This window comes from Phyllobates terribilis, unplaced genomic scaffold, assembly GCF_046119375.1.
Source record: "Phyllobates terribilis strain yellow unplaced genomic scaffold, ASM4611937v1 Scaffold_1__5_contigs__length_1240528914, whole genome shotgun sequence".
NCBI lineage: Eukaryota > Metazoa > Chordata > Amphibia > Anura > Dendrobatidae > Phyllobates > Phyllobates terribilis.
The window spans coordinates 403,637,813-403,665,454 of record NW_027362761.1 but is presented as its reverse complement, the minus strand read 5'-3'; the positions used below and the strand labels follow the sequence as shown (position 1 = coordinate 403,665,454).

At 44.6% G+C, this 27,642-nt stretch overlaps 1 protein-coding gene across 1 annotated transcript in view; it reads left to right on the top strand.

Annotated features, from left to right (window-relative positions):
- PRR16 (proline rich 16) overlaps positions 1-27,642 on the top strand; it is a 678,958-nt gene that overhangs the window by 121,562 nt on the left and 529,754 nt on the right. The gene's annotated exons all lie outside the window — the stretch shown is intronic.

Here is a 27,642-nt window from a genome sequence, read left to right as displayed (position 1 = left end):
ATGAAAATGATCTTGCTGCGGAATGCATGGTTCTTCTTCTTGAACCATGGCAGGAAGTGCTGTTTGAGAAACTCAACATACATTATGGAGTTCATCTTCACCCCTTCAGGGATCCTAAAGGGCCGACAATCTCTCTCCCCATGATTCCAGCCCAAAACATTACTCCACCTCCTCCTTGTTGGCGCCGTAGCCGTGTTTGCATGGGGTGTCCATCAATCAGCCATCCTCCACTTCATCCATCTGGACCATCGAGATCATTTCATGCATGATAATGCCCCGTCTCATGCTGCACATAACACATCTGCATCTCTGGCTGCTGTGGGCAAAAAAGGGGACAAACTTATGGTGTGGCCCCCATGCTCCCCTGACCTCAACCCAATTGAGAACCTCTGGAGCATCATCAAAAGGAGTGTCTATTATGGTGGGAAGCAGTTCACATCTAAGCAACAGCTCTGGGAGGGTATTCTGTCCTAATGCAAAACAATTGAAGCAGAAACCATCCAAAACCTGACAAATTCAATGAATGAGAGAGTTCAGAAGCTCCTTTCGAACAAGGGGTCCTATGTGCAAATGTAACATCACCTAGAATAAAGTTTTGAGTTGAAAACTCTTTCATTTCAGTTTGTAATAACCTGCTAATGCTTATAATTTCAAAAATGACCATTTTTTGTTCTTTATTAAAATGAAAAGGTTGAAAACTCTGCTGTGCATAATAATTTGGAACATGCATTTTGAGTGCAGTTTGAGTTTTTTATTTTTTTTAAAAATATACTGTTATCATAGGCAGTTTGTACAAAAACCTTTCAATTGTACTCTAATAGTTATTTGACTGGAAAATTACAATGACTGCAATTCATATAGGTAATTTGGGAAAATATGAGAAAATATTATTTGCATAATAATTTGGAACACAGTATAATGTCAAATTAAATAAGAAGAATCAATAAAACGTTGTCCTTGTGGCACTTATACTTACTTTAATGATTTAAGGGGAAAAACATAACAATGTGAATTACAAGACCCATAAATCAGCAGCACTCGAATTAAAAGATATACCCCAAATTGGGTAATTATTGGTTGGATAGGTGACAATTTACTAATCACTGTTGGTCTGCCTGCTCGATACACTCAATGATTATGAGAAATGGGCTTTGTGGAACCCTTTCTGAATGGGGGTACAGGTTGAGCTGCTTACCAATACTCTACAAGACTGCTGAGTGCAGAGCAATAACCCCTTTGAGTTGGCAACCCAGTTGATTTCTGCTGTTGTGACCAACAGTCAAATGTGTATGCAGTGAGAATCAAGAAGGTGAATTTCAATACGTCTTTTCCTATTTTTCCAAGGAAATAGCCGCTTGGCTGCGGCTTACTCCTTTATCACCATTGAAAAACATGCATCTTTGGCAGAATCGAATGTGCATGACTATTGGGAGTTGGTTAGGAATAGCTATCCACTTAACAAGCATATGACCATCAGCTTTTTAAAATGTTTGACCACTTTGAGTCGGTGATTATAGGACAAACCTTTTCTTCTCACCCAATGACCTGATCACACAAGTACAGCTACTTTAAACATGCACAAAGGTACCTATCATAGAATCATAGAATGTTAGAGTTGGAGGGGACCTCCAGGGTCTTCTGGTCCAACCCCCTGCTCAATGCAGGATTCACTAAATCATCCCAGACAGATGTCTGTCCAGCCTCTGTTTGAAAACTTCCATTGAAGGAGAACTCACCACCTCTCGTGGCCGCCTGTTCCACTAATTAATCACCCTCACTGTCAAAAAGTTTTTTCTAATATCTAATCTGTATCTTCTCCCATTCAGTTTCATCCCATTGCATCTCGTGTTTTCATGTGAAACTGAGAATAAAGCTGATCCCTTTACAGTGTGACAGCCCTTGAGATATTTGTAGACACCTATTATGTCTCCTCTCAGTCTTCTCTTTTGCAAGCTAAACATTCTCAAATCCTCTAACCTTTCCTCATAGGACATTGTTTGCAGATCGGTCATCATTCTGGTCGCTGTTCTCTGAACTTGCTCCAGTTTCTTCATGTCTTTTTTAAGATGTGGTGCCCAGAACTGGACACAGTATTCCAGATGAGGACTGACCAAAAAGGAGTAGAGAGATAATTACTTCACGTGATTTAGACTGTATGCTTCTGTTAATGCAACCCAGAATTGTGTTTGCCTTTTTTTTGCTGCTGCATCACACTGTTGACTCATGTTCAATCTGTGATCTTTTAATATACGCTAGTCTTTTTCACATGTGCTGCTTAGCCCTATTCCTCCCATTTCGTATATGCTTTTTTCATTTTTCTTGCCCATATGTAGGACTTTGCATTTCTCCTTTCTGCTCTGTTAGTTGCTGCCCACAGTTCCAGTTTATTTAGGTCTTTTTGAATACTCTCTTTCTCTCTTCTCTAGTATTAGCTATCCCCCCTAGCTTTGTGTAATCAGCAAATCTAATCAGTTTACTCTCAATTCCTTCATCTAAATTGTTTATAAAGATGTTGAACAACAAAGGGCCCAGAACAGAACCTTGTGGTACCCCACTTGAGACATTCTTTATGACCACTCTTTGGGTCCGATCACTAAGCCAGTTATAAATCCACCAAACAATTGCCTTGTCCATTCCATAGTTGGTTATTTTTTCAATAAGAATGGTATGAGATACTTTGTCAAATGCATTGCTGAAGTCACGATATACTATATATACTGTGTTTCCCTGCATTTCCCTACATTGCCTTGTTTACACTATTCATTGCTATATATCCACTTGATGTTTTTTACCTCGTAACATCAAAGGGGAGGTCCAAAGTCAAAGTAAATTTCATTGTAAATCCCTACCTATTTAGCGCCATAATCAAAACTATTTTCTAATATACATTCATTAAAAATTCTCTCTCCTTTTTCTAACTACATTGCTGTTCTATTTTTTTCCTTTCTTCCTGTGTGATGATGCTACAAATGCATTGTCATCAGGGGGCAGAGGCTTTGGTCACTCTCACAGCCCCTAATCTCTCTCATTGAAATGAAGCATCTTCAATGATGCTCCTTTCAGGGGCTGGGCTAGTCCCTGCTGTGTCCCTGCACACTGTACACTGTGTGATGTGCACAATCACAGTGCACGCTCTGTTGTCGGCTCAGCTCAGTAGTAACCAGCAAGAAACAGAGCGGTGTCATCATACCCCGCCTGCAGGACATCAGCGCCACCCACGCAAGTGACATGACTGGTCTCCTAAAGGCCGGGTATCATTTTACTGCTCTGCTGCCGGTTGGTTACTACTGAGATGAGATGACAGCAGAGCGTGTGTTATGATTACACACATCGCACAGTTCACAGTGCACACGGACACAGCAGAGACTAGCCCCACCCATGTGACTAATGATGCTTCATTTCAGGGAGGGGGAAGAAGTTGCACCAGTGACTGCAGCCTCTGCCCAATGATGACACTTAGTTTGTGTATTCCAGCACTGGGATTCTCAAACGAAGTGTTATCACACAGCAAGTAAGGAAAAAATAGAATAGCAGTTAGATAGAGAAGCTGGGGTAGGATATGGAGTTTTTAATGCAAGTATATTAGAAAATAGTTTAGATTATGACACTAAATAGATAGGGATTTACATTGAAATTTATTTTGACTTCGGACCATCCTTTTAATATTGTGTAATACGTGCAACACCTAAAATATGTGAATTATAGTAAGGTTCTGTTGAATGATAATCATTTCAGCAAATTTAGAAGCCATATTAAAAGGTGATTGAGTTCTTTGCAAGAGCAAAATTCCTGTCTTGAACAATATCGTGTAAGTATAATAAAAATACAATTCAAAATCTTTATCTATGCAAAGTCCAAAGCAGACTTACCTTTCTAAAAGCGGAATTGTGGTCTTGTGTTAAAAATGTCAGAAAAGAGCACTACATTAAGACAAATACTTCTGACCTTTCCGAAAGTGTTGTATAATCATGGCCAATGTAAAATAACCATATAAATGTAATATTATTTTAGAGAATAGCATATAAGTGAAAAAATAATAATTTGCCTCCAAATCTTGCTGCTTTTTAACAAATATTTGACAAACAGAAACTTATCATCATTATCACATATAAAGTTTTATCGATATAAAGAAAATATTTTGACATCAGTTTAAACAATAGGATGAAGAAGGATCATATTTGCATACTTCATGCATTTTATAGTATGAGTAACTGATGCAATTAAAACACTTTAAATACAAAATTGCTTTGCATTCGCTTGAAGCAGCTGCTGTGTGACAGTAAATCTATTGTGTAGTCTGGATTATCTTTCAAATTCTTTGCATATACAGTAACCTAAAGTCTACAAATCTGAGTGAGATTTTTACAGGCTCCACCATTGCTGGGGAGTCGGATGAGCAGTATCTTCCACATGACGTAATTGAGCTAAGAACTTGGTCTGCACATACTCCGTCCTTGGCAATGATGGCGCATGTGTGACATTTTGGCCAGAACAGGCAGGTCACTAAAGTATCAGTATTCTGTCAGTCAGGACAGGAAGCAGGCCGAGGTGCCAGTGAATACCCAGACTGGAGAAGACAAAATGCAGTTTTAAGCCCAGCTGCACTTGCGCCTCATTAGCATATAAATTCAGTGTGTGATAATAAAGAACAGGAATACAATTTTTTTCAAAAACAGTGTCAATTAAATCTGCATTAAAGTGTCTTCATAGGCATGTCTTTACAATCCAAAATCTTGCTGACAGGTCCTCTTTAAAGTTTCCGTACACATTGGACTGTTGATCAATCTCTCACATTTTGGGTCAACTTTAGTCTAATATGCATGGGGCTTCCTGACTAGAGATGAGCGTTGTTCTACTTGAACTGTTCGCCAATCTCAAATTCGAGCTGTTTTGGGCGGTGTTCGAGCCGTTCGGCGAACACGAACAATTTGAGAAAAATTCGGCTGTTCGAGGTTATGTTCGATAACTGTTCGTGCACCAAAATCATAACTGGATTTTTTCTCAGTAATGATGAAAATTAATGTTAATACGCAGTTTGAGTGTACAGCGGGGTGGGGGGAGGGGCAGGGGATGGATCTCTGCAGGAACAATGAAGATCTCCATTTTTTTTTCTCTTTCCCGCATTTGCAGTGGGGAGGTGCAATCTGTCAGCCTATCAGCAGCGCACACACGGAGCGAAGTGCTTTTTTTCACACAAGCAAGGGCATGTGTCATTGGCAGTGTATGTCACATGTCCTTGCCCTATAAGACCAAGCCATTTTCCCCGTCGCCACCATTTTCTCACTGCTGCAGCTGCGTGTTAGACGGCACCGCTGTTGCTGTGTGCGCTATACCTTGTTAATTTCAAGCCAATTTTCGCACAAATCTACAGATAGCTTGGGAGTAGGGAATAGTTGTGATTGCAGTCCTTTTAAGGACTAGGTTACAGCATTTCCTACGACTTTTATCAGGCAGGTCTGTGCTCTTAAATAGATAGATTGTGGGAGTAAAGACTAATTGTAATTGGAGTCCTTTTCAGGACTAGGTTACATCAGTTCCTATCAGTTTTTGCCAGGCAGGTCTGTGCCAGTGCTGTGCAAGTTTTTTTCACAGCATTTGGCTGAATCTAGCAAAGCTAATCCTTTTTGGCCTATTGCAGAGTGTGTTAGTCAGTGGAGTAGCCTATCTGTGTTGCAAGATATACCACCTGTGTATAGAATATCAATTTTTTTACTGCACCTAGTGAAGTAAAATCTTTTGGGCATAGCATCATTCTATTAGTCCATCTATACTAACCTCCATCAGGTTGCAAATTGAATATAATTTTTTTCTGCATCTAGCTCTGAAAAAATATTGGGCTTCTAGCTGTGTGTGGGACTTGTTCTATGAATCCATCTATACAGACCTCCATCAGGTTGCTAACTGAATATATTTTTTTCTGCATCTACCTCTGAAAAAATATTGGGCTTCTAGCTGTGTGTGGGACTTGTTCTATTAATCCATCTATACAGACCTCCATCAAGTTGCAAACTGAATATATTTTTTTCTGCATCTACCTCTGAAAAAATATTGGGCTTCTAGCTGTGTGTGGGACTTGTTCTATTAATCCATCTATACAGACCTCCATCAGGTTGCAAACTGAATATATTTTTTTCTGCATCTACCTCTGAAAAAATATTGGGCTTCTAGCTATGTGTGGGACTTGTTGTATTAGTCCTTCTATACTGACCTCCATCAGATTGCAAACTGAATATATTTTTTTCTGCATCTACCTCTGAAAAAATTTTGGGCTTCTAGCTGTGTGTGGGACTTGTTGTATTAGTCCATCTATACTGACCTCCATCAGGTTGCAAACTGAATATATTTTTTCTGCATCTACCTCTGAAAAAATATTGGGCTTCTAGCTGTGTGTGGGACTTGTTCTATTAATCCATCTATACAGACCTCCATCAGGTTGCAAACTGAATATATTTTTTTCTGCATCTACCTCTGAAAAAATATTGGGCTTCTAGCTGTGTGTGGGACTTGTTCTATTAATCCATCTATACAGACCTCCATCAGGTTGCAAACTGAATATATTTTTTTCTGCATCTACCTCTGAAAAAATATTGGGCTTCTAGCTGTGTGTGGGACTTGTTGTATTAGTCCATCTATACTGACCTCCATCAGGTTGCAAACTGAATATATTTTTTTCTGCATCTACCTCTGAAAAAATATTGGGCTTCTAGCTGTGTGTGGGACTTGTTGTATTAGTCCATCTATACTGACCTCCATCAGGTTGCAAACTGAATATATTTTTTTCTGCATCTACCTCTGAAAAAATATTGGGCTTCTAGCTGTGTGTGGGACTTGTTGTATTAGTCCATCTATACTGACCTCCATCAGGTTGCAAACTGAATATATTTTTTTCTGCATCTACCTCTGAAAAAATATTGGGCTTCTAGCTGTGTGTGGGACTTGTTCTATTAATCCATCTATACAGACCTCCATCAGGTTGCAAACTGAATATATTTTTTCTGCATCTACCTCTGAAAAAATATTGGGCTTCTAGCTGTGTGTGGGACTTGTTCTATTAATCCATCTATACAGACCTCCATCAGGTTGCAAACTGAATATATTTTTTTCTGCATCTACCTCTGAAAAAATATTGGGCTTCTAGCTGTGTGTGGGACTTGTTCTATTAATCCATCTATACAGACCTCCATCAGGTTGCAAACTGAATATATTTTTTTCTGCATCTACCTCTGAAAAAATATTGGGCTTCTAGCTGTGTGTGGGACTTGTTCTATTAATCCATCTATACAGACCTCCATCAGGGAGCAAATTGAATATATTTTTTTCTGCATCTACCTCTGAAAAAATATTGGGCTTCTAGCTGTGTGTGGGACTTGTTCTATTAATCCATCTATACAGACCTCCATCAGGTTGCAAACTGAATATATTTTTTTCTGCATCTACCTCTGAAAAAATATTGGGCTTCTAGCTGTGTGTGGGACTTGTTCTATTAATCCATCTATACAGACCTCCATCAGGTTGCAAACTGAATATATTTTTTTCTGCCTCCTACCTCTGAAAAAATATTGGGCTTCTAGCTGTGTGTGGGACTTGTTCTATTAATCCATCTATACAGACCTCCATCAGGTTGCAAACTGAATATATTTTTTTCTGCATCTACCTCTGAAAAAATATTGGGCTTCTAGCTGTGTGTGGGACTTGTTGTATTAGTCCATCTATACTGACCTCCATCAGGTTGCAAACTGAATATATTTTTTTCTGCATCTACCTCTGAAAAAATATTGGGCTTCTAGCTGTGTGTGGGACTTGTTGTATTAGTCCATCTATACTGACCTCCATCAGGTTGCAAACTGAATATATTTTTTTCTGCATCTACCTCTGAAAAAATATTGGGCTTCTAGCTGTGTGTGGGACTTGTTGTATTAGTCCATCTATACTGACCTCCATCAGGTTGCAAACTGAATATATTTTTTTCTGCATCTACCTCTGAAAAAATATTGGGCTTCTAGCTGTGTGTGGGACTTGTTCTATTAATCCATCTATACAGACCTCCATCAGGTTGCAAACTGAATATATTTTTTCTGCATCTACCTCTGAAAAAATATTGGGCTTCTAGCTGTGTGTGGGACTTGTTCTATTAATCCATCTATACAGACCTCCATCAGGTTGCAAACTGAATATATTTTTTTCTGCATCTACCTCTGAAAAAATATTTTGCTTCTAGCTGTGTGTGGGACTTGTTCTATTAATCCATCTATACAGACCTCCATCAGGTTGCAAACTGAATATATTTTTTTCTGCATCTACCTCTGAAAAAATATTGGGCTTCTAGCTGTGTGTGGGACTTGTTCTATTAATCCATCTATACAGACCTCCATCAGGTTGCAAACTGAATGTATTTTTTTCTGCATCTACCTCTGAAAAAATATTGGGCTTCTAGCTGTGTGTGGGACTTGTTGTATTAGTCCATCTATACTGACTTCCATCAGGTTGCAAATTGAATATAATTTTTTTCTGCATCTAACCCAGCCAATAGTTTTGGCCTAATACCACAGTTTGGCCACTCAGCTCTGCTCGGTTCCCATCCATTGTTTTTTTGTGCAAACAACTCCAGAGTTGTGAATTAGTTAACCACCAAAATGAATGGAAAAAGGCCTGCTGCTGGTGGAAAGGGGAATAGGCGTGTTGGGAAGGGGAAAAAAGGTTGTGTCCGTGGGGTAGGTGTTAAAGCAACAGTAACATCTGCAGAAGAAAGACCATCTTCCAGCCAAACTAAAATGTCTACTTCTTTTAGCGGACAATGTGATAAGATCCCTTTCTTACGGCCACGCCAATCGCTACAAATTCCAGATGAGGCACAAAAACAGCAGATGCTTCAACGGATATCAAGTGCTCCTTTAAGTGGGCTCTCCTCCACATCAACTTCAACATCACAAATACTCCAGTCCTCAAAGGTGTCACCCCAATCGCACTTGCTTCCTCACAGCTCCCAAATCTCCAGCTGCCCGTCTGAGTATGAGGTAGAACAGATGGTTGAGTCTGCAGAGCTGTTTACTCATACTATAGCCTGGGAATCAGAGGTCGACTCCAGCGCTTCTGTGAATCCAGACGAGGAAATGATCTGCACTGATGCCCAGAATCTTTATGAGTCGGATCCAGGACCAGACGCAGAAGGTTCTGACCATAATGTAGACCCTCATTCCCAAACTGTAACTCCTGTTGGTGGAGACAATGAGGAAGACGATGATAAGACTCAAATACCTGATTGGAGCGACAACTTTAGTTTTTTGTCAGGGCAGGAACAGGTTGGCTCTGAGGACGACGGGTGTGATAACGCACAGGGTGATGATGATGAGGTTGGAGATCCCACTTACTGTCAACCCACAGTCAGCCAAGAGATGAGGTCAGCAGAGGAGGTGGAGGAAGATGCTAGTGACGACGAGGTCAGGTTGCGCCTTCCTGGACAGAGACGTAGTACTGGAAGCACGTCAACAACTGCATCCTCAAACACAACTCTGCCTCTCACCACAAGTCGTGGTGGCTCTTCAGGTCGCATGGGTGCTAAGCCTTGCATAGCCTGGGCATTTTTTCAGATCGATAAAGATGACCGAACTCGTGTTATCTGTAACATTTGTCAGCAAAAGCTAAGTAGAGGCCAAAAAATACATAGTTTGAGTACTTCATGCATGAACCGGCACATGGACATGAAGCATAAGTTGCAGTGGGAAGCTCAGTGTGCTACAATGCGGCCTAGCCGGCCGGGCCAACCGCCGTCTGCCATATCTTGTGCATCCGCGGCCTCTTCATCCTCTGTGACTGGGGGGACAGCAGTCACACCTGTTTTGGGGCGCAGACCTGCCACCTCTTTACCCGCAACAGCCAGCGTGATTGGCAGGTCATCATTTTCTTTGGAGGTGGTAACACCAGCTGGTGTTGAGCGCTGTCCGACATCGATAGCACCACCTTTGGATCAAGGCAACCTAACATGTCCGCCTGCATCTTCCTCACAGACCGGCAGTTTGCCGGGGACACCCTTATCAACCCCGTCTAAGCACAATAGCCAGCCCTCGGTCCCTCAGATGTGGACAAGTAAAAGACCATTTCCTCCTAGCCATGAGAAAGCTAAGAGGTTGAATTTCACCATCTGCAAGCTCTTGGCTACAGAAATGCTGCCTTTCCGCCTGCTGGACACAGAGGATTTTCGAGACCTTATGTCCGTCGCAGTGCCCCAGTACCAGATGCCCAGTCGGCACTACTTCTCAAAGAATGGTGTGCCTGCGCTCCACCAGCATGTCGCACACAACATCACCGCTTCTTTGAGAAACTCTGTGTGTGACAGGGTGCATTTCACCACAGACACTTGGACGAGTAGGCATGGACAGGGGCGTTACATGTCGCTGACTGGGCACTGGGTAACTATGGTGACAGCAGGACAAGGGGCTGCTGTCCAAGTCTTGCCGTCCCCACGAGTTGTGCGTCAATCCTCTTTATGTCAAAGTTCCTCCACTGCTTCTGCCTCCTCAACCTCCTCTCGGTCTTCCACCTGCACCCAAAGCCTGTCTGGTCATGCCACAAGCTTTCTAACTGCGCAGAAGGGATCCTGCACACCTCCTTACTTTGCTGGCAGTAGGGCTCAACGTCATCAGGCGGTTTTTACATTGAAATGTCTGGGAAATGTGAGTCACACAGCTGAGGAGTTGTGGTCAGCTCTGGAGAACCAATTTCATGAATGGTTGTCTCCACTGGACCTGAAACCAGGGAAGGCCGTGTGCGACAATGCTGCAAACCTGGGTGCGGCCCTTCGCCGGGGCAATGTCACACACGTGCCTTGTATGGCTCACGTGTTGAACCTGGTTGTCCAGCAATTTTTAGCCCACTATCCCAGACTAGATGGCCTTCTGCAGAGGGCACGGTCGCTGTGTGCTCACTTCCGCCGTTCGCATCACGCAGCTCAGCGACTTACATCTCTACAGAAGTCGTTGGGCCTGCCACTTCACCGGCTAAAATGCGATGTGCCTACCCGGTGGAATTCAACTCTGCACATGTTGCAGCGACTGTGGCAGCACCGACAAGCTCTGGTGCAATACGTTCTGACATATAGCCTGGGCCAACGAGATTCAGAGGTGGGGCAAATCACGCTGGAGGAGTGGTCTCAGATCAGGGACCTATGCACCCTTCTGCACAGTTTTGAAATGGCGACGAAGATGTTTAGTGCTGACGATGCCATTATCAGCATGACTATTCCGGTGATTTACATGCTGGAGCACATGTTAAACAGAATTCGGAGTCAGGTGGTGGCACAAGAGGAGGTGGAGGAAGTAGAGGAGGAGGAGTTGTATGCGGAAGGGCTAACATCTGCAAGGTCCAGACGGTCGGCAGCACCAAGGCGGCAGGTATGTGAGGGTGGGGGAGATGGTTTTACCAGGGCGCATGGTAGCAGCCAAACTAGTGAGGAAGGTGCAGGAGCCCAGGAAGAAGTGGAGGACGAACTGATGGAAGACTCCTGCGAGGTTGGGGGGAGAGGACAGAGGAAGGAAGCATGATTGTTACCTCGCCACCAACACAACAGGGACTTGGTGCTCCTGGATGCGCAACACACATGAGTGCCTTCTTGCTGCACTACCTGCAACATGACCCTCGAATTGTGAGAATTAGAAATAATCCTGACTACTGGGTTGCCACACTGTTAGATCCCCGGTACAAAAGTAAATTTGCAGAAATTATTCCTGCCATAGAAAGGGATGCACGCATGCAGGAGTATCAGCAGAGACTGTTGCAGAATCTTACATGTGCTTTTCCACAAAATACCAGTGGTGCATGTAGTGAATCTCACAGTTCCAACTTGCCAACCGTGGGACCGTCAAGTGTTCAGCACTCAAACCGTAACAGAACCACAGTATCTGCTGGTAACATCAATTTTGCGGAATCATTTCACCACTTTTTTAGCCCAGCCTTTGCAAGGCCACAGGAGACAAGAAGTCTGACACATAGTCAACGCCTAGAGACAATGGTACAGGAGTATCTCCAAGTAAACATTGAAGCCACGACTGTGTCACTGGACCCTTGCTGTTTTTGGGCTTCCAATCTGGATAAATGGCCGGAGCTAGCCACTTACGCCTTGGAGATCTTGTCATGCCCCGCAGCCAGCAGCGTTCTGTCTGAACGTGTGTTCAGCGCTGCTGGTGGTGTGCTGACAGATAAGCGCACGCGGCTCTCCACTGATAATGTAGACAGACTCACGTTCATAAAGATGAACAAATCATGGATCCGAAACGACTTTTCTACCCCTGTGTCATCCTGGGGAGAGTAAAAGCTTGATGATTGGTTAAAATCACCCTACCAACCGTTTTAAGCTTTCAAATTACTAATCATGTTTATCTGTATCTTGGCTGGAAAATAATTTGGGCTTTGTAGCAGTGTGCAGCACTGATCCTATTAGGCCATCTATACTAAAGCTTCACCAGATTTAAAATTAATAATAATTTTTAGCTGCATCTAGCCCGGAAAATAATTTTGGGGCTCCGAGATGCGCAAGACACATAAGTGCCTTCTTGCTGCACTACCTGCAGCATGACCCTCATATTGTCAGAATTCGAAGTAATCATGACTACTGGGTTGCCACACTTTTAGATCCCCCAAACTTTTCGATCAACCTTTTCATTTTAATAAAGACCAAAAAAATGGTCATTTTTGAAATTATAAGCATTAGCAGGTTGTTAGAAACTGAAATCAAACAGTTTTCAACTCAAAACTTTATTCTAGGTGATGTTACATTTTCACATAGGACCCTTTGTTCGAAAGGAGCTTCTGAACTCTCTCGTCCATTGAATTTGTCAGGTTTTGGATGGTTTCTGCTTCAATTGTTTTGCATGAGGACAGAATACCCTCCCAGAGCTGTTGCTTAGATGTGAACTGCCTCCCGCCATCATAGACACTCCTTTTAATGATGCTCCAAAGGTTCTGAATGGGGTACAGGTCAGGGGAGCATGGGGGTCACACCATAAGTTTGTCCCCTTTTATGCCCATATCAGCCAGAGATGCAGATGTGTTATGTGCAGCATGAGATGGTGCATTATCATGCAGAAAAATGATCTTGCTGTGAAATACACGGTTCTTCTTCTTGAACCATGGCAGGAAGTGCTGTTTGAGAAAATCCACATACATTATGGAGTTCATCTTTAGCGCCTTCAGGGATCCTAAAGGGGCCGACAATCTCTCTCCCCATGATTCCAGCCCAAAACATTACTCCACCTCCTCCTTGTTGGCGCTGTAGCCGTGTTTGCGTGGGGTGTCCATCAACCAGCCATCCTCCACTCCATCCACCTGGACCATCGAGCGCTGCACGGCACTCACCCGTGAACAAAACAGTTTTGAAATCAGTCTTCATGTAATGTTTGGCCCACTGGAGCCGTTTCTGCTTGTGTGAAGTGGATAGAGGAGGTCGACAGGATGGCGTATGCACAGCTGCAAACCTCTGAAGGACCCTGCATCTTGTTGTTCGGGGGACGTTGGAGGCACAAGCAGCTTCAAAAACTTGTCTGCTGCTATGACAAGGCTTTTTTGCCGCTGCTCTTTCAACCTGACGTAATTGCCTGTAGGATAGAGTCCTCAATTTGCCCTTATCAGCACGCACACGTGTGTACTGTGAATCAGCTACATACTTCTTGATTGCCAAGACACTTCATCCTGATCATCGCACAATGTTGATTGTAGTCATGCCTTGACCTAAACACTCCACAATTTGTTGCTTCTCAGCAGCCGACACATCCTTTTTCTTTCCCATTTTGGCAGAAAATGTAGGCTGCTTAATAATGTGAGACAGCCTTCTTAAGTAGTCTTGCCTTTCATTGGACACACCTGCCAAACTAATTAGCACAGGTGTCTGCAATTGCTTACAGTGATATAAAGAGCCCTGACACACATCACCATCAATGAGTTTAACTGACAAACAAACAAATTCTTCCCTTATCACTCCTAAACACTGTTTGCATAATAATTTGGAACGCAGTGTACATGTGCTTTTCCACAAAACACCAGTGGTTCACGTAGTGAATCTTACAGTTCTAACTTGCCAACCGTGGTCTGTATGGAGTTGTTCAATAAAGGGCCCAAAATTAAGATAACATAGATGGGAGAGGTCTCTATGAATAGGAATTCCTAAGTATTTGATACCCTGTGAGGGCCAGGCAAAGGGAAAGTTGGACTGGATGGAATCCTATATGGATTTGGGGAGGGAGACATCGAGGGCCTCAGACTTCGCTGCATTGATTTTAAAATTTGACCATGTAACAAAGTGATCTATTTCAGCCATAACAGCATGGATGGATATATGTGATTGAGTGATATATACTAGGACATCATCAGCAAATAGAGAGCACTTGTACTCGGTGCCTCCCACCTCAATCCACCTAATATTGGGGTTATGGCGAATTGATGAGAGCAGGTGCTCCGTCACTAGGATGTATAAGAGTGGGGACAGAGGACATCCCTGCCTTGTCCCATTGGTGATTGTGAAAGGTGATGAAAATGTTCTGATGCACCCCCTGGGCCTTGGGACACCCGGAGCCGGACCCTTTTTGGTGGATGCTGGTGGTTGTAGTCTTCGTGGCGGCGACCCGGTTCCGTGGCTCAGGGTGGTCAAACCAGTGGCGGAACTATTTATGTGGTTTTGATGTTTAAATGTCCGACTACGCCACCCGTGGATTGCGGTCAGAGTGAACCGCTGCTGCAGGGCAGACCGCTGAGGCTGGTGTTGTGGGTGCAGCAGAGCGTAGCATAACTCCCCACGGGAGGAGTATAGCCTCAGGGCAGTGTATGCGGAGGATGGGGGTGATGGTGCAGGGCAACAGCAGTAACGACACGGAGTCAGTGATGCAGTCCAGGGCCTTTACTCACAGTTCTTATTATCCAGACCACGTCTGCAGGTAACGGCTGCCCACGTCGTACTGTGCTCACCAGGTGAGGGGCTCAGACAACTCCCAGATAACTTTGGAGCGCTTCACAGGACCCCCTTTGTGTGTCCTTTGTCTGGCCTTTCTTACCAACCCTTCTGTCCGGCTGCCTCGGGCCTCCTCTTGGTAAACTTGGCGCCAGTTTCCCTGACCCTATGTGGTGCCTTCCTAGCGGGTGTAGCGAGGGGCTGCGCCACATAAAATGTCACAGCCTCCGGTTTCTAGCTGAGGGTCGTTTCCTGCCTCCACTAGTTTCGGGGACCGGTCTCCCCCTTTGGCCTGACCCCTCCACGCAGGTGGATTCGGGCGTGCGGTGGCGACTCGCCCGTCCGCACCCCTGGGATCCCTTCATTTCTCATTCCTGGAGCCTTCTCCGCTCCTCTTCCTTCCTTCTCCCTCTTCCAGGCCTGGGCCTCTGTTACTAGGCCCGCCTCCGGAGCAGAGCTCATGCAGAGCCCCTGCTCCCTGCCACTTCTGCTCAGACTTCTCTGCACTGAACTAAGATGGTGCCCACCTTTTATACTCCCTTCTCAATGCACCCAGGAACTGCTTCCTCCCTGCTCCTGCACTACAGGGTTCCCCTTCCTCAGTGTTCCCTCCCCCCACTCCAGCCAGGGACAGGGACTGTCGTGCCCATCTCAGAGGCATATTGGTCGCCCTGCCCAACTGCAATGTGGTGTAATGCATGCAGGTGTCGGGTCCTGATCCACACTCCATCCTTACCTGAGAGTGAGATATCACACCTCTGGGTGAGGTGCAATACCTCTGTAGCAACCGAGCCCTCAGGGTGCTACAGTTCCATTTATCTTCAGCCTAGGTGTATTGTGATACAGGGCCATGATTTTGGCTATAAAAGGGTCCCCTAGACCCCTACCCCAAGCTTTTTAAGAGAATCATATATGGCGTGCCAGGAGACTCTATGGAATGCTTTCTCAGCATCCAACGAGAGTATCTAATTACAAATTTTTAACTGCATCTAGCCCAGGAAATACTTTGTGCCTAGTAGCAGTGTCTGCTAGTCAGCGGATTATCCCGGCTGTTAAGCAAGCTACACCACCTGTAGTTTAGACACTTAATTTTTTCAAAGGAAATGCTTCGGGACCATGGGATACTCAGTGAAGAGCATCAGGAGACACCCCAAGGCATAGGGGCTGGGACTGGCAGTAGGATGCCTTGCGGTGGACAGCCGAGCTCGATCCTTATAAAAGCTTTTTAACTGCAGCAGCTTTAGTGGACGCTACTGGAGCTGGAATTACGCAGCTGCTGGCATGAGACTTGCCCTCCAATAGATCCTTGTAAATGGATTTAAAGTGTATTCATTCAAATTAGAGAGACAATTTAAATTAAAAAGCTTAGAGCTGCCTCCACCACAGGGGGGCTCACTCGACCCACCAGCGGACAGGCACCAGTATTGGGAGAGGGGGGCTGGCCATCAGGGTTCACCGCGGCTCTGGCACAAACCCGGCGACACGGAGGTGGCACGGGCAGGAGCGGACTGGCCGTGTCGGCTTCTCACTTTTTGGATTTTAGAAGGGCATGACATGCCTATATCTGTGTCTCCCCCTCCTTTTACTCCTCCATCTCTTTTATTTTCGCATGACTATATGTACTTGTCACTTTTCCATGTGTTAGTTATGTCTTCTGAGCAGTTTGTCAGCTTTTGGACACCTTTGAAGGTGTTTTCTATGTGTTTCTATGTGTTTTTGTTTGCCTGCCATTGGTTTTAACGGTGTTCGAAGGTGTTCGACGAACAGTTCGACGAACAGTTCGGCGAACACACGGGTGTTCGACGAACCGAACCGAACTCGAACACTACGGGGGTGGCTCAACACTATTCCTGACATCTCCCCTACAGATAATGTTGGGATCCTTGTTTGGTGCGGTGATAAGCTGCTGCCAAAGGACGCTGCTGCAGCAATCTCATAGAGAACATTAGAGAACAATCTCATAGAGAACATTCAGCCATGCTGTACATTCCTGTGTATGGTGGAGTATGGAGAGATATCTGTCATTCAGCCTACAGCTACCTAATATATTTGGAGGCTTTTATTGGAGCCTAACTGGAGCCAGTTTTAATTCTCACCTGCCTGCTAGTTCAGCATTACAGAAAAACTGATTTAAGACCTCAATGTAATGTACCTGTTTTTCAACAGTCTCTATTCTGAATGAACAAATCCCGGGTCCTCTGAACTGAACTTACAGAATGAAAGTGCATGATTTAAATATATTTAATGATTACATGTTACTTATCTGTCCTGGCTCAGCCACCTTCTCTTGGTTCCTTACCATAAGGCAAGTTCCCTTTGTGCAGGTCCATGCACGATTACTGCTTTGTCCTGGCAAATACCTGTGACATGATTATCCAAGGCATTTTATGTGCTGTCTGAGTATTCAGTAGCTTTGCATTCAGTTCCCTATGTAATTCTGAAGTTTGTCTCACCATCCTTTTTTCTCAGTTGGCTAATCATTTTTGCACCAAACCTCTGATTGTTTATCATATATCTACATTTACTTCCTGGCTCAGACTTGCACTTAACCATTCATCTGCTGTAAGCATAACAAACTATTTTCTATAATATTGTTGCTATTCACACTACAACATTGCTGCAATAGTGTCTAATCATCACTATAAGCAAATATTCAATTTCTGGTTCATCATTGCTTACTTGCGGTTAATCACTTATCTGCTGTAAGCATAAAAACGTCTTTGCAATTCTGGTGCTGTTTATACTACAATGTTGCTACAACAGTGTGTGATTTTTTTGCAAGCAAGTATCCAGTTTTCTCGTTCATCACTTATGACTAGAGTTAAGCATTTGTTTGCTTATTGCCTGCATCTTTGCAATTGACCATCTGTCTGCAGATACATACATCTCTGTCATTAACCTTTGTTTGCTGCAAGTCCTGGACTTACTCTACATCTACAGTTCCTGTGAATATTTACACTCCTGGCTCTGTGTCTTCTGGTGTTTCCTGCTCTGCTTGTGTGCCTGCAAACATGAATACCCAGCTGTTCTGCTACTAGCTGATCTAGGTGCTATCGAACAGGACTTGCTTGGTGTGCCATCCTTTTTGGCATGTGTTGTTCACCCTGTCCTTTGGCTTACAGGATCCATCTGGTGATCCCAGACCTAACCAAGGTATTAACATAAATTCAAAGTTAAAGAAGTTGACTGGACATATAATATTGATGTCTTATCTGTAGGGTAGGTAATTATTATCGCATTGGTGGGGTCCAACACATAACACCCCAATTAGTTAGCTATTATTAGCTTCATAGCGGACAGCTGCTGTCAGGTATTGCAGATAAGCTCCTATTCAGGAAAATAATTGCTAATAAGCAGTTCTAGGCAGCAGCTACTCCATCTTAAATGTTGCTGTGCGGTTCAGCTCCATACGATATTTACATCCGGCCTACTCTAGAGTTATTAACAGATCATGGTAGGCATGCCGTGTGTCACTCTCCCACCTATCTGGTATTAATGCCCTATTCTAAAGATATGTTATTAATTTTACCCCTTAAAGTAATAAACCAACAGAATTTTTATTTTGTAAATGGTTTGTATTTTAATACAATGTTCTTTTAAAATAACCTAATTATTTTTTTTGTTTCACATGTGGAAATTATATAAATGTAAATGGAGTTATGAAAATTATGAAAATTAAATTATCCAATTAGGTCAATTATGACAATAACTTTCTCAGTATTAAAAAAGGTCTCAGGCTTTGTAATGATGTGCTATCTGCTAACACACTAGTCACACTTTCCTAAGACTGGCTCTTCTTATACCGTACCTTATATTATTAGAAACCAGATGGTGACCATTTTTATTGTTTATCTGTCTTTTATATATTCTCGGATTTTTTTCAGGAGAAAAGGGTGTTCATCCAGCAGCCGCTATATAATCAGATGTCATGATTAAGAGCGTTTTTGCTCGAAGCACATAGGCCAGACGTCTGGATGCCTACTACTAAGATCTTAATTATTCCCAATTTTTAGTGTATATCCTAATAAATATGCGATTTTAGATTTTTTTGTTCTGATATAGCAACTGCTGGTTGAACACCCTTTTCTCCTACATAGTCAACCCAGGAACCGACCTGGAGATATAAATGCACCGCGCTCTATCTGGCTTTCCTCCTTCACTGGTGAGCTGCTGTTTTTTACTTTTCCCCATCCTAACATTATTTTGATTGTCTCGGATTTTTTTTTACATTTGATATTTAACGTGTCCCACATTTGAATTAATAAGTTAATCTGGCTGTAACCATCTATAATATAATCGGCCAAGCGTCCCTCTGTCTGAAGCCTCTATAGATTGCACATGCACGATGCGCAGTCTGGCTCCAGACAGAAGAACGCTTGGAGCCGTTACAGGTAAGAGGAGTGTATGGTGCCGGAGATCGTGGTATGCGTAGGCACTGAACTCATACCGCGATCTCCGGTGCCATACTTACATATTTACCTTACCGGGATGATCGTTGCCCCTGTGCCTCTCTTCTGGCCAGAGACTGGGGGCGGAGTGAAGGCGTCGGAATTGGGGCATGCGCATAGCGCTATCCGACGCCATTTTACTGAAGACACATTTACAGTGTGTCTTCAGCAAAATGGCGCAGGACAGCGCGGTGCTCCGGCGCCGCACTCTTCCCCTGGCCTCCGGCAGAACAGGACACGGCAGTGCTGGAGCACAGGGAAGAAAGGTGAGTATAAGTGTTTATTTTTTTTTATATATGTTTCAGCATGAAAGGGATGAGGGGTGCCATACATGCCAGGATTGGGGGATGAGGGGTGCCATACATACCAGGATTGGGGGATGAGGGGGCCACACATACCAGGATTGGGGGATGAGGGGGCCACACATACCAGGATTGGGGGATGAGGGGGCCACACATACGAGGATTGGGGGATGTGGGGTACCATGCATACCAGGATTGGGGGATGAGGGGGGCCATGCATACCAGGATTGGGGGTGAGGGGACCACACACCAGGATTGGGGTGACGGGTGCCATGCATACCAGGATTGGGGATGAGGGGACCATGCATACTAGGATTGGGGGATGAGGGCTACCATGCATACCAGGATTGGGGGATGAGGGGTACCATGCATACCAGGATTGGGGGATGAGGGGTACCATGCATACCAGGATTGGGGGATGACAGGTACCATGCATACCAGAATTGGGTGATGAGGAGTGCCATGCATGCCAGGATAGGGATGAGGGGGCCATACATACCAGGATTGGGGATGAGAAAGCCATGCATACCAGGATTGGGGGATGGGGGGTGCCATGCATACCAGGATTTGGGGATGAGGGGTGCCATACATACCAGGATTGGGATGAGCGGTGCCATGTATATAAAATTTGGGATGAGGGGTGCCATGCATACCAGGATGAGAGATGGGGTGCCATGCATACCTGGATTGGGATGAGGGGTGCCATGTATACCAGATTTGAAATGAATGGTGCTATGCATACCAGGATTGGGGATGGTGGGGTGCCATGCATACCAGGATTGGGGATGGTGGGGTGCCATGCATACCAGGATTGGGGATGGTGGGGTGCTATGCATACCAGGATTGGGGATGAGGGGTGCCATGCATACCAGGATTGGGGGAAAAGGGGTGCCATGCATACCAGGATTGAGGGGTGAGGGGTGCCATGCATACCAGGGGTGAGGGGTACCATGCATACCAGGATTTGAGGATGAGGGGTACCATGCATACCAGGATTGGGGGATGAGGGGTGACATGCATACCAGGATAGGGATCTGGGGGGGCCATGCATACCAAGATGAGAGATGGGGTGCCATGCATACCCGGATTGGGATGAGGGGTGCCATGTATACCAGATTTGAAATGAGGGGTGCCATGCAAACCAGGATTGGGAATGGTGGGGTGCCATGCATACCAGGATTGGGGATGAGGGGTGCCATGCACACCAGGGGTGAGGGGTCCCATTCATACCAGGATTTGTGGATGAGGGGTACCATGCACACCAGGATTGGGGGATGAGGGGTGACATGCATACCAGGATAGGGATCTGGGGGGGTCATGCATACCAGGATTTGGATGAGGGTCATGCATACCAGGAAAGAGATGAGGGGTACCATTTATACCAGGATAGGGATGAGGGGTACCATGCATACAAGAATTGGGGATGGTGGGGTGCCATGCATACCAGGATTGGGGATGGTGGGGTGCCATGCATACCAGGATTGGGGATGGTGGGGTGCCATGCATACCAAGATTGGGGATGGTGGGGTGCCATGAGTACCAGGATTGGGGGTGTGGGGTGCCATGCGTACCATGATTGAGGGTGAGGGGTGCCATGGATACCAGGATTGAGGGTGAGGGGTGCCATGCGTACCAGGATAGGGATACGGACAGCACATAAAAGGATGGGGGAACAGGATTGAGGAGCACAAATACCAGGATGGGGGCAGCACAAATACCAGGATGGGGGCAGAACATACCAGCATGAGAGACCATATGCCAATCAAAATGCTCGCCACCCGGGTGTAGAACAGGCTCAATAGCTAGTTATATTTAAGCAATTTATTACATGCTGCGCTACATTTGCATGTTTAAGAATGTCAGTTATTCTTAGGGAACATACTTTGATGGTCACTTAAAGGAGATATATTAGATGAATCATAGAGTAGCTTCAGTGTGCCGATAAAGATCAAACAAGTCCAGTTCACGTTCATAATTTTTGTTTTGCCTTGTTATAAAAAAAATAAATTTTTCTATCACAGAAATTCTGGGCAGCTACAAAGGAATTAGTCTATTATATGGCACATCTCAGGGTCATTGTAGTGAGATTATTGTTGGCCAGAGGTTATGAATGCCTACTGATAACAGATTCCAATGTGTCTATATGACTATTATTTGAGTTCTCTGTTATGGTCCAAAAATAAACACTTTGTAGTAAATTACTTTGCATGGTCATTGTTGTACAGTGAGATAAATACTTTTCTGAGATTTCTTTTGTTATGGACCCTATATCCTTTAAAAAAAATTCAAACTGTAGGGATATTTCAAAGTTATTTAAAATCCAATGTACTAAAATATCAATTATAAAACAAAAAAGTGGAAATTCTTTTTCATTTTTTTACTTTAAATTTTAAGGATGGAGCCGCATCATCTCATCAGACAACTATATATCCAAGCCTAAAGATTATCTAAAAAAGACATCCAGCATCATTTGCAGCTTACATATCCAGAGCTAGTTACTCATTTTCTTGACCTCGTAATTTTTTCCTGCATTTCATACATTGTTAACTTGATGGTCGTAATTATATAGCATTCTTTATGCAGTAACATTGATCTGACAACCTGAGTTTTAAGGTCAGAATGATTACAGTGATATCTAGATTATATTTTTTTAAATATATTTTAGAGGTTAAAATATTCTGAGCTTTGATGTCATGGACAACTTAAAGTATGGTTACACTAAGCGCAGGACCAGTGCTGCTGAGAACAATAGGCACAACTATTCACACAGAACGATCTAATACTGATTGTTCTCTACTAGTGTTGAGCGAGCACTAAAATGCTCGGGTGCTCGAAGCTCGGGCCGAGCTCACTGTGATACTCGGGTGCTCGACCCGAGCAACGAGCCCAATGTTAGTCTATGGGAGACCCGAACATTTTTGCGGCGGCTCCCCCGGCAGTCTTGAAGAAAGCCTAAAAAGTGCCCAAAACGATAGTGACAGTGCTCAAATGACATGGGGACAGCATGGGGATCGCCCCTTGAAGCATTTCTGACCCCCAGGTCACTGCTGTCAACAACGTGGTCAGAGGTATTAAGCCACTTTTACAGGCTCACAATAAAACGTTCAAAAACGAAAGTGAAAGTGCTTTCCTGTGAAATATGTTAACCCCTTAACGACCATGGATCTTTCTGTTTTTGTGTTTTCCTTTTTTGCTCCCTTTATTCCCAGAGCCAGAACTTTTTTAATTTTCATTCAATATGGCCATGTGAGGGCTTATTTTTTGCGGGACGAGTTGTACTTTTAAACACCATCACTGGTTTTACCATATCGTGTGCTGGAAAATGGGAAAAAAATTCCAAGTGCAGTGAAACTGAAAAAAAAATGCAATTCCACAGTTGTTTTTTGGGTCCTTTTTTACCACGTTCACAGATTGCTAAAACTGACCTGCCATCATTATTTTCCAGGTCGTTACGAGTTCATAGACACCAAACATGTATAGGTTCTTTTTTATTTAAGTGGTGAAAAAAAAATCCAAACTTGCTAAAAAAAACAAAAAAAATGACGCCATATTCCGAGACCCTTAGCTTCTCCATTTTTCGGGATCTGGGGCCAGGTGAGGGCTTACTTTTTGCGTGCCGGGTTGACGTTTTTATTGATACCATTTTGGGGTAGATCCGATGTTTTGATCGCCCGTTATTGCATTTTATTGCAAAGTTGTAGCGACCAAAAAAACTTAATTCTGGCGTTTAAAATTTTTTTCTCGTTACGCCGTTTACTGATTGTATTAATTCTTCTTTTATATTGATAGATCGGGTGATTCTGAACGCGGCGATACCAAATATGTGTATGTGTTTTTTTTTTTTTATATATATATTTTATTTTGAATGGGGTGAAAGGGGGGTGACTTAAACTTTTATATATTTTTTATTTTTTTTAAAAACTTTTTTTTTACACTTTCTGCTTGCTTCTATAGTCTCCAGAGGAGACTAGAAGCAGCAGTTGTCTGATTGCTTCTACTGCATACAAGCGATGAGCAGATCGCTTGTATGCAGGAGAAATGCTCACTTGCTATGAGCGCTGACCACTAGGTGGCGCTCATAGCAATTGAGACATGACAACCACAGGCGTCTGCTGCAGACCCTGAGTTGTCATGCCCACCCATTGGTGACCCGCGATCACGTGACGGGGTCACTGATGGGCGGGGCTTAGGACTCCCGAAAGCGCGAGTTAAATGCCACTGTCAGAGATTTAACATGTTAACAGCCGCGGGTGGATTGCGATTCCAATAATCAGCTGACATGTGCTCGCTTCAGTGCGGGCTCACCGCCGGAGCCCCTGCTGAGCCGGCCTTCCTGACCTGGTGCGTACTATTACTGACCAGGTCGGAAAGGGGTTAAGGAACATCCTTTCCAGGGTAAAGACTTGTGTATAAGGTAAAATAAATAACCAAAAACAAAAATACTCCTCCACACCTTGGGCTATGTTCACAAGTAGCATTTTTTATGCGTTTTTGCACGTTTGTATTGCTTTCAACCGTTACAAATGCATTCACCGGGAAATGTCATTCTAACATTTTACAACCTTATCTGGCCATGTGCTGTGTGACACATGCATACAGTGCTAAAAAGACATGGGAACAGCATGGGAAAGACCCCTGGAAGCATCTCTGACACCCAGGTCACTGCCTAAAAGTGTGCCCATCAGAAGTGATCCTTGCCGCATCAGAAGATGCAGACTTGCAACTGTCCCCGTGCAAGTCCATGTCCCAGGGCAGTGTTCAATTGTACCTCCCCCATAACTTGCAATACAACCCAAGTATGCAGCCTGCCACCCACCCACCCCCAGGCTGCAATACCATACTGCTAGCTTGCTTGCACTTGAAATTGGGCCTTTTAGGCATGTGGAGGTGGAATCTGGCCACCACGTCATGGCTGCGTCGGTAGCCTGGTATTCATACTCAGTCCCCAGCCGCCCGGCGGCCGGGTGTCCACGCTTGGTCCCCAGCCACCATGGGGCGGCCGGGTGTCCATACTTAGTCCCCAGCCGCCCCGCGGCCGGGTGCCCACACACAGTCCCCAGCCGCGTGGGGGTGGCCGGGTGTCCATAAACGGTCCCCAGCCGCCCCTATTTGTCCCGGTGCACCTTATACACAAGCGCGCATACCAGAACATTACCTGTGCCCTCCCCAGTGCATTTAGTGGGAAGGACAGCCTAACCACAAACACGTGGACAAGTGAATGTGGCCAGGAATGGTCCATCTCACTGACACCTTCACACTGGGTTAATATTGTGGAAGCCGGGACACAGTTGGACACTGGGATGCAACACGTCCTCCAAACATAGAGGATTGCGGGTCCTGGGTCAATCAGGCTTCAACACAAAGTTCAGAAGGTAGACAGCAGCAGTGGTCGGCCTCCTACACAACAAGTAAATTATTCATGATCATGAGGCCATCCACCTCCTTAGCTTTCTGTTCCTTGGAATGCAAGTGCATGTATGTAGTAGCAGCTAGGCCTGAGGTGGTCAGCGTTTTGGCGCATATTCTACCTCCTTCGAGGATTGCTGGATGTTTTCCTGCTACTATCCCAGTTCTATGACTCCCGTTAAAACAAAGCTTCAGGTGATGAATGATGGATGAGGTGGTGGCAAAGGAGAAAGAGCAGGAGGAACAGGGACCATTCACATCAATATCAGGCCAGCCAACCACACATGTCTTGTAGGATATGTTTCTGTACCAAAAGGAGCGGTTCAGCTACACAGTTATAAGGCATACAGTGAATGCAATGCCTACCAAAAATTTCGAGGCACTCCAATGCCCCTTGGAAGTGACATGGAGGTCAGAGGGCCTTAACTAAACCGTTTTTTCCATTTATAGCAACTGGGTCTCCTGTACACTGTTGGCCTAAGCAGGGAATGGAAGGCTTTCCAAAAATTATTAGGCACTGCAATGCCCCTTGAAACAGACGTGGATTACAGCGTATTAAAAACCTTCTACCCATTATTGGGGAGTGGGTCTCCCTTAGTGTTCGCCTATGCATTGAAAAGCAAAAGCTGACAAAAATTAGGAGGAAATGCAATGCCCGTTGCAAGAGTCGTGGAGCTGAGAGGTAATTAAAAACAACATGTCAATGCCCCTTGGAAGAGCTGTGGAGTTCAGAGTGGTTTAACAAGACGGTTTTAATGCCCCTTAGAAGAGACGTGGAGTTCAGAGTGGTTTAACAAGACAGTTTTAATGCCCCTTGGAAGAGATGTGGAGGTCACAGTAGCTTAACAAGATGGTTTTAATGCCCCTTGGAAGAGACGTGGAGTTCAGAGTGGTTTAACAAGACAGTTTTAATGCCCCTTGGAAGAGTGGTGGAGGTTACAGTGGAATAAAAAGACAATATCAATGCCCCGTGGAAGAGACGTGGAGGTCACAGTAGTTTAACAAGACGGTTTTAATGCCCCTTGGAAGAGTGGTGGAGGTCGCAGTGGAATAAAAAGACAATATCAATGCCCCTTGGAAGAGTGGTGGAGATTACAGTGGAATAAAAAGACAATATCAACGCCCTGTGGAAGAGACGTGGAGGTCACAGTAGCTTAACAAGACGCTTTTAATGCCCCTTGGAAGAGTGGTGGAGGTCGCAGTGGAATAAAAAGACAATATTAACGACCCTTGGAAGAGACGTGGAGGTCACAGAAGCTTAACAAGACGATTTTAATGCCCCTTACAAGAGCCATGCAGTACAGCATATTAAAAACATTATTCCCATTATTGGGGAGTGGGTCACCCATAGTCTTTGCCTATGCCTTCCAAGCAAAAGCTGCCAAAAATTAGGAAGGGGGAACTTGCAATGTCCCTTACAAGAGCCATGCAGTACAGCATATTAAAAACATTATTCCCATTATTGGGGAGTGGGTCTCCCATAGTCTTTGCCTATGCCTTCCAAGCAAAAGCTGCCAAAAATTAGGACAGGGGAACTTGCAATGCTGGCAACATGGACCATGGTCACCCTGGTGGTATAGTGGTCGTGGAGGCTGAGGATAAGGAGAAGAGCAAAAAACAGCCGAAATGAGGAAGCGTATACCCATGTGTGGGTGTGAAGCGATGCATGTGAATACACCTCCGAAATAACACAGTGGATTTGACTTTATGTTACTCTGCTGTCATTTGGTGGTGATGAGAAGTCTGGCCCAATCCAGCCCTTGTTCATTTTGATAAGGGTCAGCTTGTCAGCATTGTCAGTTGACAGGCGAGTGCGCTTATCAGTTATAATTCCCCCAGCGGCACTAAAAACACGCTCCGATAACACGCTAGCGGCAGGGCAGGCCAGGACCTCCAAGGCGTACAGAGCGAGTTCATTCCAAGTGTCCAGCTTGGATACCCAATAATTAAAAGGCACAGAGGAATCACGGAGGATGCTGGTACGATCGGCAAGGTACTCCCTCACCATCTTTTGAAACTTTCCACTCCTTGTGAGAGTACCCCGCGCCTCAGGGCCTGTAAGCTGGGCGGGTGTCAGAAAACTGTCCCAGAACGTTGACAGTGTTCCCCTGCCTCTGCTGGATTGGAGTTGCATCTCTCTCGCCTGTACGCCTTGGTTGGGCAACGAACTGTGACCTCTGCCGCTAGTGTGTTCAGATGGGAATTTTTTTAAGAGTTCTGCAGCAAGGGCCTTCTGGTATTGCCCCATTTTTGTAGACCTCTCCACATCAGGAATAAGAGAGTGAAAGTTCTCCTTGTAGCTTGGGTCTACAAGCGTCACCAACCAGTAATGACTGTCACCCAACATTTTGACAACGCGAGGGTCACGGTTAAGGCAGCGTAACATAAAGTCAGCCATGCGTGCCAGACTGGTAACGGGCAAGATTTCCGTGTCCTCACCAAGATGATGACTGACCATGCTCTCCTCCTCCTCCTCCTCTTCCTCCTCCCCCCTGTCCTCAGGCCACCCACGCTGAACCGACGGTATGACACTTGTACAGGTACTACCGTCTAC